The following is a 10,986-nucleotide window of genomic DNA, read 5'->3' as shown; positions in this document are numbered from 1 at the left end:
GAGAGAGAGAGAGAGAGAGTGTGTGTGTGTGTGTGTGTGTGTGTGTGTGTGTGTGAGACCTAAGGGCCCAAGTGGGCGATCTCTAGCTCTTCTGGTCCTTTCTGGGGAGTTACTGTGATCTGGAACCTTGAGTGACTCAGCCAGCAGGGTGGCAAGCTGGGCGCTGGGTCTGGTGTACGCCTCACCAAGCTGTCTCTGAAGAGTCGCCTTTGAGGAGACTGTCAAGTCTATCTTTGTTTCGCTTATACCCCAGGAGAAAGGCCAGGCTGGACGTGTCACCTGGGTCCCTTTCCCCTCACCTCCTTACCTCTTAAATGCGTGCACGTGTGTGTCAGGACAGAAGGGAGTGAAGCCTGCTGCTTGCCTAAAAGATGGGGCTCTGGTCAGCCGGCTGAAGAGCGGCCACTTGAAGGGACAGTCGGACTGTCGCGTCGTCCCCAGTGGTGAAGATGGCAGCTTGGCAGCCGCCCTCCTGGCATCTCCATGACCTAAAGGGAGGGCCGTCCCAGCACACGGAGCACACCGCGCACCCCGCCGGCCCTGACTGGGAGTTCCTGGGGCCCAAGGAGGCTGAACGCTGGCTCCGACTTACCCTGCCCGAGATGAGCCCGGAAGGCCTCACCTCCTGCAGGAAGCAGTAGGGCCACTGCTCCCCCAGCCTCGCTCTGCCAGCCTCCCTCCCAGGCTGTCACCAAGGCAAGGGAGCCAGCCAGCACCCCGAGCACAGAGCCTTCTCCAGGTCCTGCCTCACATCAAGAAGTGAACGTCCCGTGGCAGAATCGCATTGTCCCTCCCTGGGTTGCTGTTCATCCCCTCTCCTGCCCCGCTCTTGTTTGTGGAAAGAAGTGGGGGAACCCCCCTCGCCTCCGACTAGTCAGAGGTCTTGTGCACAGCTCTCTCCCTTCCCTGGCTTTGAATATTCATCCCCTTTCCTCCTCTGGGGGAGGTGGGGTGCTCTTGGGGCGGATACCCCTTGTATGCAGGATCCAGTGTGGACAGCACGAAATAAACATGTTACAACCAAGTGTTAGCCTTTTGCTTTGTCAACGAAAGTTCGGTGGTTTGGGTGAGGCTTGCCCAAGATGGGATTGAATCCTACCAGGGGTGGAATGATCTAGAGACCTCATAGCCACTGTGTGTGTCTTCCTGGGCGGAAAGGTGCTTTGGGGCTCCTATAGGGGGTGTGCGGCTTGGTGAGGCAGAGGCCTGGGGCGGGCGTCCTGGAGAGCAGCTGGTTGGTATCTCTGGCCTCGCTGAGAAGTCCTGAACAGAAGGGCAGGGGGACAGTGGCACCGGGATGGGGTGCTGGGGGACAGCAGGGGGGAAATGAGCATTTAGATTTTATACTGTGCGCTCTTCTGAGCTTTCATTTCAAGGTCAGCTAATCCTCAGGAAACTGTAGGCTCTCTTGGCATCTGCATCTCACAGATGAGGAAATCACCCCCGAGGGGGTTTGTGGGGCTGGGGGCACATAGCCAGTGGTGGGGGATTTGAACTCCACCCGTGGACCCTCCCGCTCGCTGGTGGTGGCTAAGTTCCTCAGGGTCCATGGGAACCGCGTAGGACACTCACTCCCGAGTTCATGGAGGGGCGGCCTGTGGAGGCATGGGCAGAGGTGAGAAGCCTCTTGCCAGCACTGAGTCCTGTCTGGGGATGTGGGAAGAGCCTGGGGGCTGGGCGGGTGAGGGGGTGACCCAGTGCCCTGAAAGTACCCGCCCCTTTTTCCTTGTCCTTCAGCCTTGACTTTTTCAGAAGGTCCAGCTTTTATTTTTTTATTTTTAAATTTTATTTATTTATTTTTAAAGATTTTATTTATTTATTTGACAGATCACAAGTGGTCAGAGAGGCAGGCAGATGGGGGGAGAAGCAGACTCCCTGCTGAGCAGAGAGCCTGATGCGGGGCTCGATCCCAGGACCCTGGGATCATGACCTGAGCCAAAGGTAGAGGCTTAACCCACTGAGCCACCCAGGCACCCCAATTTATTTTTATTTTTTAAAAAGATTTTTATTTCTCTGAGAGAGTGTAAAGGCGGGGGGGGGGAGCGAGCAGAGGGGGCGAGTCTTCAAGCAGACTTCCCACTGAACGCAGAACCTGATTTGGGGCTCCATCCCAGGACCCCGAGAAGATGACCTGAGCCACCCAGGCGCCCCGGTCCGGGCTTTCAGTACAGGTTGAACGAGCTGCCTATGGCCGGCGTATGTGGTGATCTATCCAGAGTTCAGCTCTCAGCACAGATTTCATGAGTAAGCCGGACCAGAGTGATCGAACAGGGAAGGCCACCAGCTCTATCCTAACCCCACTCGGATCTGGGCAGACCATATATGCCTCTACTGTTCCTCCAAGCCCAGCTGGGGACACAGAGCCGTGCCACACGCTCCCCGCCTTAGGAAGTGACAGATGGCAGGAAACGGACACGCGTGTACCCGGGTTCTGCATTTGAGGTTCCTGCTCAGTCCTAGCCCAGGAGGGGCTGACACTGTCTCCCAGCCTCCTGGCCCTGTGGCAGTTCCCACCTTCTACTCAGGAGCCTCATCTCCAGGAGGGCTGAACAGGACCTACCCTGAGACAGAGGGGCCCAGGCCGGGGAGTGGGGAGTGACAGGGAGGGGAGGACCATAGGACATTAGTGTCAAACCGACCTTGGGGTAGTTGTGAGTTTTCAGTTCTTTGCTAATTCAACCCTCACGCTCCGTCACTTCCATCCTAGACAGACACCTTCAGGGGTCCTCTTGAATATCTGCTCCTGGCTTCTTGAATGTCTGCGAGGCACTTGTGTGCATTAATGCGGTGGGTGGGTAGGGTCCATAGAGTGGACATGGTTATCCCTGCTTCACAAGCGAGGCTCAGAAGGGCTCTGGGTTTGCCTCCAGCCACGTACATCGTGAGCTAGCCCGTGTCAGGTTCCTCACAGGCGGCGTTCCTAAGACTTAAGGCAAGCAAGAGGGGGAGACTGTATCACCCCATTTTGCAGGTTATATGATATGCTTGAGGCTACTAAGATCCAACTGGAATGCCTCCACATTTTGTCTTTATTACTTTAAGCCTGAGAGGGAAGGGGAAGTTGTCCAACAGACCCCTGAGTGTGGCAGACCCAGCGTTTTCCTGGCCAGTCAGCACCTCAACAATCACCAGTCACCCCCTGGTTTTACATATCACAGGGAGAGGCTTTGCACTTCCCCACCTTATCCTGATGGAACAGAAGCCAGAAGGCAGGTCTTTGGAATCCTAACTCATTCAGAATTATGATAGAAAATTAAAGAAGCAACAATACAGGGAACATTTAAAAAGCAAACAACACGACAAACTTGGCCAGTCTAGCACCCTTTACAAGGCCGGTCCCAGGCCATGGAAATCCCAACCGGACGTTGGGTCTGAGGCTGATGATCCCACAGGGCCTCTGGAATGCTCAGAGCAAGAGCTGGTCATGTTCAAGCTCATTGATGGGGATTTATTCATCTAACAAATATTTGCTAAACATATATTTAACAGTCTGTGCCTGGAGATGCAAAATGAGTAGGATAGTCTCTGCCCTCAAAGGGCTCCGAGTTGTCTCTATACACCAGCCACCAGCATTGTTTGAAAGGCAGTAAACCTTAGGGGGGCAGTGTGATGACCCTCAGGGATTGGGCATTTTTGTGGTTCACAGAATACAGGAGCTGGGATGGGCCTTTGAAACGGACCTGGTTAGAGCAGATTCCCATTCAGAATCAACCAACCAAGGGCAGTTCTGTGTTACAAAAGGGGAGCCAGGCAGAGAAGACGGACCCTATAGAGCCTAGAATGACCTAGGAAAACACCAACCTGACCGTGTCCATCCTCTGCTGGAAGCTCTTCCCCAGGCTCCTTGTGATCTCCAGCCCCAGGCCCTGACTCTTCCCTGGCATCTGAAGGCCTGTGTAATAGAGCCCGGGCCACCTGTCCACACCTCTCCACATTCCTCTGTCCCACGCGTGTAGCTCTGGCCATGCAGTCAGTGAGGCTCCTGAGATAGGCTGTGACGGGTCCTGCCCGCGGCATCCTGGCCCTTCAAGTCGCTCATGTCTACTTACCCTTTCAAACTCAGCTTTAGGTGAGTGTCCCCTCCATTCCTAGATGCCTCTGCGGGGTTAGGGCTCCTCCCCTGAGGTTCCATAATACAGTCTTCTCATTCCTGCACCTAATTGTTGGGCTGGCAGAAAGGGCTACTTAAGATGGCGAAAGTTCCTGCCACAAGACCTGAGCTCGGACAGGAGAACAAATGCTCAAGCAGGAATCTGAGACCCCCGCCCCGGGCTCCAGTGGACCAATGGGACCCCTACGAGCAGGGGAGATATCCGAATAAGGGAAACTTGCCAAAAGACCCCTGAGCTCCCCTCAAGACCCCTTAAAAGCCCCCTCCTCCTTGCCTTGGGCGCGACTTCTGCCACTCTGCTTTCCAGAGTCAGGCAACCTCGCCCGAGGGTACCCACCTCCTCCCGGCGCAACTTTCCTGGCTCCCCTTCTTCTGAGCCCGGAAACTTCGCCGGAGAGTGTTTTTAATAAATCTTGCCTTGCACCCACTTTGCCTGGTGTTGTGTTTATCTCGCCGGAAAAACTTCACACTAATCTTGGGAAGGACCCACATCTTATTTTCTCTCAAGTCATCTCTATACACTAATTAGAGCTAACATCAGGGTTTGTTCTTTGCTGGGTACTCACCAAGTGCTCGCCAAGATCCCTGTCATTTAATCCGTATCCTGAGTTACATGTTTGTATTAGTCCTTTAAAAGAGAAGGAACCTGGGTTCCCAGTGGAGGAGGGGGGGGTGCTCTGTCGGTCACGTGTCTGCTTTTGGATCAGGTCCTGATCCCCAGGTCCTGGGATCAAGACCCAGTGGACTTCCTGTTTAGTGGGGAGTCTGCTTCTCTCCCTCCGCCTCTGCCCCACTCGTGTTCTTTCTTTCTCCCAAATAAATGGATAAAATCTTTAAAAAATAAATAAATAAAGAGAAGGAAACCAAGGCCCAGAGATGTCAGGTATCTTGCGAGCTCATAGAGAGTCAAGATTTAAGCCCATGCAGTCTGACTCCAGGCCCAAGCAGTGAATGTCCATGGAATGCGTGTTGAGTAGCAAGTGTCCTAGACGTGCGGGAAGTGGTCCTGAAAGGCTGCCTGTGGGTGTCGGTTAACTGGGCCAGAGATGAGAGCCATGACCTGGTTGTATGAAGTGAGGGAAGGACCTCCTCTCTAGGGCTTTGGGCCAATGACGATAAACCATACGAGAGGAACATCACGTCCAGTGAGCTGACCAGAGCATTGAGGACTCCACATAGGGAAGTTGGAACCATATCATTGTGTGGTGGCAGATAGTCTGCACTGGCAGCCCAACCGCTGGCCTGCTCTCAGGTCCTGGCTCTGGGGCTGTGTGATCTTCATGGAGTGATTTGACCTCTCTGGGCTGCAGCTCTGTCTATAAACGGAGCGAGCTGGATCGAAGCCCTCCAAACCTCCAACCAGCTCTGCCATTTTGCATGTCTAAGAGTGGGTGGGGGAGCAATAAAGGGGAATTTGGGGGCCCTCTTTGGGATTGCAGGTCTGACAGAGGAGAGCTGGGCCCTCTTCAGGCTAGCTGCCCACCATAGCTTCAGGACCACATTCCCCTAAAGCCGTGGAGAGCAGCACATTTTCTAATTAGATAGTGTTAACTTATCAATTTTGAATGAGATAAGTTTCAGTGTATGATGTCCTGAATTGCTCCCCGGGATGCTCATTAGTCACGTCCCCTGCAGCTGCCTTATTGTTTTCCAGATGCCAGCCGAGGGGCCTGGCATTTCGCTTCCCCAAGAGCGGGCCGCACGAGGCTGAGCCAGTGACTCCAGCCTTGGTTAGAGGGACTGACCAGGCCTGGGCCAGGGTCCTCCTGTCTTACCCTTTACCCTCTGTCCTTGCCAGAGTGATTCCCTTCCACGAAGTTCCTCAAATTCAGATCCCTCCAGGATTCAGCCACGACTCTGGGGGCCATAATTGAACAAGCATTAATTAGGCACCGAGTGTGCCCGGCACCTTGTATCTGTAACCTGAATGTTCTCTAGGCTGGGGGAGGGGAGGGAGGGAGGTTGTATTAATATTAAAGTCCAAACTGCCCCAACTGAAGGCCTCCCAGCCCCTCATCTTCTTTCCTAGTATTTAAGGTTCTTCATAGTTTGGAGCTTCATAGACTCTTGCAATAAATTGGCCCATAGTCTTTTTTTTAAAATTTATTTTTTATTTATTTTCAGCATAACAGTATTCATTATTTTTTCACCACACCCAGTGATCCATGCAATCCGTGCCCTCTATAATACCCACCACCTGGTACCCCAACCTCCCCCCCCTCCCGCCACTTCAAACCCCTCAGATTGTCCATAGTCTTTATTTCTTCCTACCCTTTCCCACTGCCAGGACTCGCTGCATGGGATCTCTCCTACGGTTGCGGTTCCCGCTATTACCTCCAGGTGGCGCTGTGCCCTCACAGTTGAGGCCGGCTGGAGGCCTCAGGAACCACCTAGGCTGTGCTTCTAAAGGTCTTTGCAAATTTTCTCTGCTCTCAGGGGCAAAAACAGGCCTGGAAGGATCCCGAACTGCTGATCTCAAGTCTAGCGGGGCACAGCCTGGAAAGGAGAGAAGCAGGGATTTTTCTCTCTGGTTCTTTCCTTTCTCTGCCCAGCTCACCAGGAAGCTGGGTGGAGATGTGAAAGTTTCAAGAAGCCCAGAAAATTCCGGGGGAAAAAATCCGCCATTTCTCCCCCGATAATTTTCCAGGCATTCACATCTTTAAATATACTAACCATGATTTCTTTCAACAAAAATGAGATATGCATAATGCATCACATGTTCTTAAAATACCCAAATGACTTCACACTGGTAAAGGATGCTTAAAAAATTGTATGGCATCGATTCTGATTCTCCCCCAAGAAGTGTTTTCTCGGCAGGAGAAAGAAGTGTCTCTTAGCCCGGCCTGCTGTCCTTGCTCTCGGTCTCTTCTGCCCTGCCTTTGCCTTTTTGCTCCCTCATCCAAGTGCCCAGCTCCTCTGTCCCCTGATCGGGCTGCCTCTTGTCAACTACTTTACTCGGCAGTCCTACTTCTTATCTGCCCTGTTGCCTCTTGCCTTCCAATGTGGGTAAGAGTTTGTTCCTCTGCGTGTGGATCTGTCCTCTTCCCTGAGGCTTTCTTAGGCTCTCTGCTTCTCTCTGGGGAGCCAGGGGCTGCTTCTGTCTGCTTCTGCTTCTGTGTGGCTCTCTCCCCTCCATCTTTCTCACCTGCGCCTGCACCTGCCCTCGCAGACGGAGTTTCCTCTTTCCCCGTGCCCTGCTCAGGCAGGGTAGGATGCGGAGGGCTCTGTGACCATGCAGTGGCTGCTTCTCACTCTTCTCCCCTTCCTGTTACATCGGGATTTCCATTCCTAGGGAGCAAGGGCCCTTCTGTCCACCCCCGGAGGGCTTTAGGTGGTGGGATTCACAGCATGGGACTATCCCCTGCAATGACCCCACAGCATCTCATCGGATCCATACAATCTCCCTTTGAGGCTGATGAAGTATCCCCCTTTCAGAGCTGTGAAGAATTCTGGCTCAGAGAGGGAAGCAAGGCATCCACGCCCATGCGTGTGGTGTAGGGAGGGCTTTAGGAAGGGGTTTAGGAAGGGGTGCAGCTGGGCGAGGCACGGGTCTTCTGATTTACTCTCTTTTACTTGCTCTTCAGCAGTTCCAGTAGACAGATCTGTGCTGGGAGACCTGGGGTCTTGGTCCTGACACTGTCTCCTTCTGTTGTCACAGGAAACTGTTGGGGAATGGCAGTTGTGGGATCTAGTCCTGCGTTCTTTAACTTTCAGGGGCCATGGAGGTTCAGAGATCCCCTGGAAACTGGGTACACAATTTTCTGCTTCTGGGAAAGAGAATCCCCTCTCTTTGATCAGATTTCCAAGTTCTCGGCTTACAAGGGTTAGACTCTTTAAGCTTAGAGCCTCTCCATTTCTGTGGGTATGCCGAGGTGCAGAGGCTGGAAGAGGCTTGTCCTGGGTATCCTCAGGGAGGCAGTGTTGCCCAACAGTTGAGAGCTCAGCCTTGCGACAGACGACAGACCTGCTGCCTCTCCTGGGCCGTTGCAGCCCTGGGCTTGCCACTCCACTTTCCTGGCTGCAGACCCTTACAAATGGTCTAAGACAGATGAGAGTCACTCCCAAGGTAATGGTGAGCATAGACTGTCTATAGCCGTTAGCATGATCAGGGGCCTGGTAAGCTCTTAGTAGTGACTGGGCAGTAGGAATTTGGGGTCAGGAGGTGGTGGTGGCCCTTTCTGACTTGCTGGGGGTCAGTTCCTTCTTTGTCCCCTTTAGCTCGGCTCATAGCTGTGGTGGGGTCAGGTACCCTTTCGTCAGCAGACTTTGGGCCTCTTGGGAGCTCTGGACAGATGAAGGCAGACACCTAGGTAAAGTATCCAGAGCCCTGGATTCAGAGTCAGACCCCAGTTCCCAGGCTCCTGAGCCCCCCCCATGTGTCTCTAGGGCTACCCATCCCTGTCTGCCCCTGGGGTCGTGTGGATGCCGGAGAGCACCATGGCGCCAGGCCTGTCAGCTGCTCTCTTTTTTTCCCAGCCCGAGAGGGGCTATCATTTCCCAGGGTGACACAGAGCCCCAGCACCCCAGGGGCTCGGTCTGGTTTGGGGGTTGTAGGCAGAGCTGCTCTCTTAGAGTTCGAGGACCCCCCGTACCCCCACGTGTGAGGATGCAGAAGGAGGAGGGTGGGGGTGAGCGGAGACAGGACGCCATACGGGTTGTCCCCTTTTCATGTTCTGGTGACATTTGGCTCCTAAACCCCTCCCAGCTGTCCTCACCCACCGTTCTTTAGGTTTTCCTGAAGAACCTATGGGACTCTTAACTCTGTGGGCTGTGGGCACAATAAAAACTTAAACATTTAAAAAATCACTCTCCGATACGTTTATTTATTTTGTCTGAAACACAGCGAACGTCCTTGTTGAGAAAGGCCCTTTTTTTCTGACTAATGGTGGGTGCTGCATCTCCCGCCCCCGTGCAGTTCCTGGTGGGCTGAGCGATACAGTGCTGATGGAGGGGAGCCCTCCGTTCCAGCAAGGCCTGGCATCGGGGCCCCAGTTTCCCCGTCTGTGCCGGGAGGAGGCTGGACTAGCTGAACTCTGGGTGGTTTCCCACGGAGCTGTCTCGAGCTCTGGGCATTCTTTGGGGACCCTTCGGGGAGGGGGCGGTTGGGGGGAGCCAAAGGGTGGGTCTTGAACGCTTAGCTCCCCAGCAGCTTGCCCTTTATCTATTATTTACTTACTGGGGTCCCTTGTGAGATGATTTCTGAAGAAAGGGGCTTGGTGATTAGACAGATGAAGGGAAGAAGCGAAGAGCCCTTGAGCCGTCCTGGGGGAAGGACGGTGCGGCCACCGAAGTCCTCAACACACGTTTGCTGAAGGAGGGAGAGACACACGAATTCTTCTCTTTCTGTTTTTCGATTCAAGGCCTAAGCCACATCCATGCGTTAACACGCCTCTCTCTCAGGGCGTGTTCCCCGGGCATATGTGCCAGAGCCGGGGGCGGGGGGGGGGGGGGGGTGGTGCGCAGCAGAGGCCCTGCCTGGCTGCACCCAGGTTCCAGTCCCTGAGCCGACAAGGGTAGGGGGGACACGGGTTGGCATCCAGACTTGGCTCAGGGCTACGATGCCCTGCTGGGAGGCCTCTTAGCCTCTCTGGAGGTGACCAGCAGCTGGCCATTGACCTCGCACAGCATCCTGATGGGAGGCTAGGGTCGGAGCCAGTCCTGGCAAGTCTCCACACTCCCCGCACTCCCCTCTGTGGCAGCATCCCTGAGGCTGAAGTTTCCCCACGGTCTCATTCTTCTCTGAGTTCTGCCATCGCTCTCTCGGCTGCGGCCACTTGTGCCCTGGTTTCCCTGTCTGGATAGGAGAGAAGGGAAGGAAAGAAAGAGAACCACTGTGTGCCAGGTTTGTGCTGGTGCTGCTGGGGCTGGCTTTCCCTTTATTCCCCCCGCCCCCCAAACACTGGTGTAGGACTCAGTGCACAGCAGGGACCTGCCAAGATCTATTACTTCAACCTGGGAATGTTAGTGCCCCAGGGGCCATGGATGTAGTCCAGTCCTATGGCCCCCAATTCTACAGAGTCCTAGGGTCCCTTGAAGGAGATTTCAGATGAAATTTGAGGGGAATGCCCCCCACTTTTGCCTCAAGGAGTTTTTGTCTATTTGAGATTTGGGAGAACTGGCAGATTTTGCAGTTGGAAAAAAGATGCGATTTTCTTTGTTTTCTATTTTGTGATGTAGAGTCAGCGGCCTAGGGGAGAGCACCAGCTTATTCAGGGCCACAAAGAGAGTCAATAGCTGAGGATGAGAAGTACGTTCATCCAGGACTTACTGTGTACCAGGCATATGATGAGTGTATGAGCTCCTTTCCCGAACAAATAGGAATGATTGTTTATTCCTGACCAAATAGGAATAATTATTAGCCCCATTCGACAGATGAGAAAACTGGGGCACCATGAGGTGAAATAATCATGAAATAAATTAGGAAATGCCAGGTTAGGGATTTGAATGTGGTGCCCCCAGGGAAGGCTGCCACCCACCCCGGGGGCTACTGCACTAGACCGTGTATTGCCAGTCTTCCTTGATGGGTAGCAGGGAGGGCAGCTTCCTCTCCGGTCTTGCTTGGTCCACTCCTCCATCTGGCCCTGGAACCCTCAACACAGCCCTGGGCATCTGGCTCAGAGCCAGCCCCTCAGCTTTGGAGGAGAACGCACAAATCCCCAGGCTATGTCTGCATCCAGGTCTAGTGCCCCGGGAATAAAGGGATGCCCCACTGGAGGCTGGACAGAAGGGAGGATGGTTGTGGTATTTGTAACTGAGACAGCTGGGAGTCGTAGAGGTGTGGACAAAATACCACACTGATTCACACTTGCTCTTGCAGCACGGTCATGTGAACTTGAAGACACCAGTGAAGACACCAGTCAACCTTCAGGTACCTT

The sequence above is a fragment of the Mustela nigripes genome, chromosome 14 (assembly GCF_022355385.1).
Source record: "Mustela nigripes isolate SB6536 chromosome 14, MUSNIG.SB6536, whole genome shotgun sequence".
Classification (NCBI taxonomy): Eukaryota; Metazoa; Chordata; class Mammalia; order Carnivora; family Mustelidae; genus Mustela; species Mustela nigripes.
Note: the sequence above shows the minus strand (reverse complement) of the source record.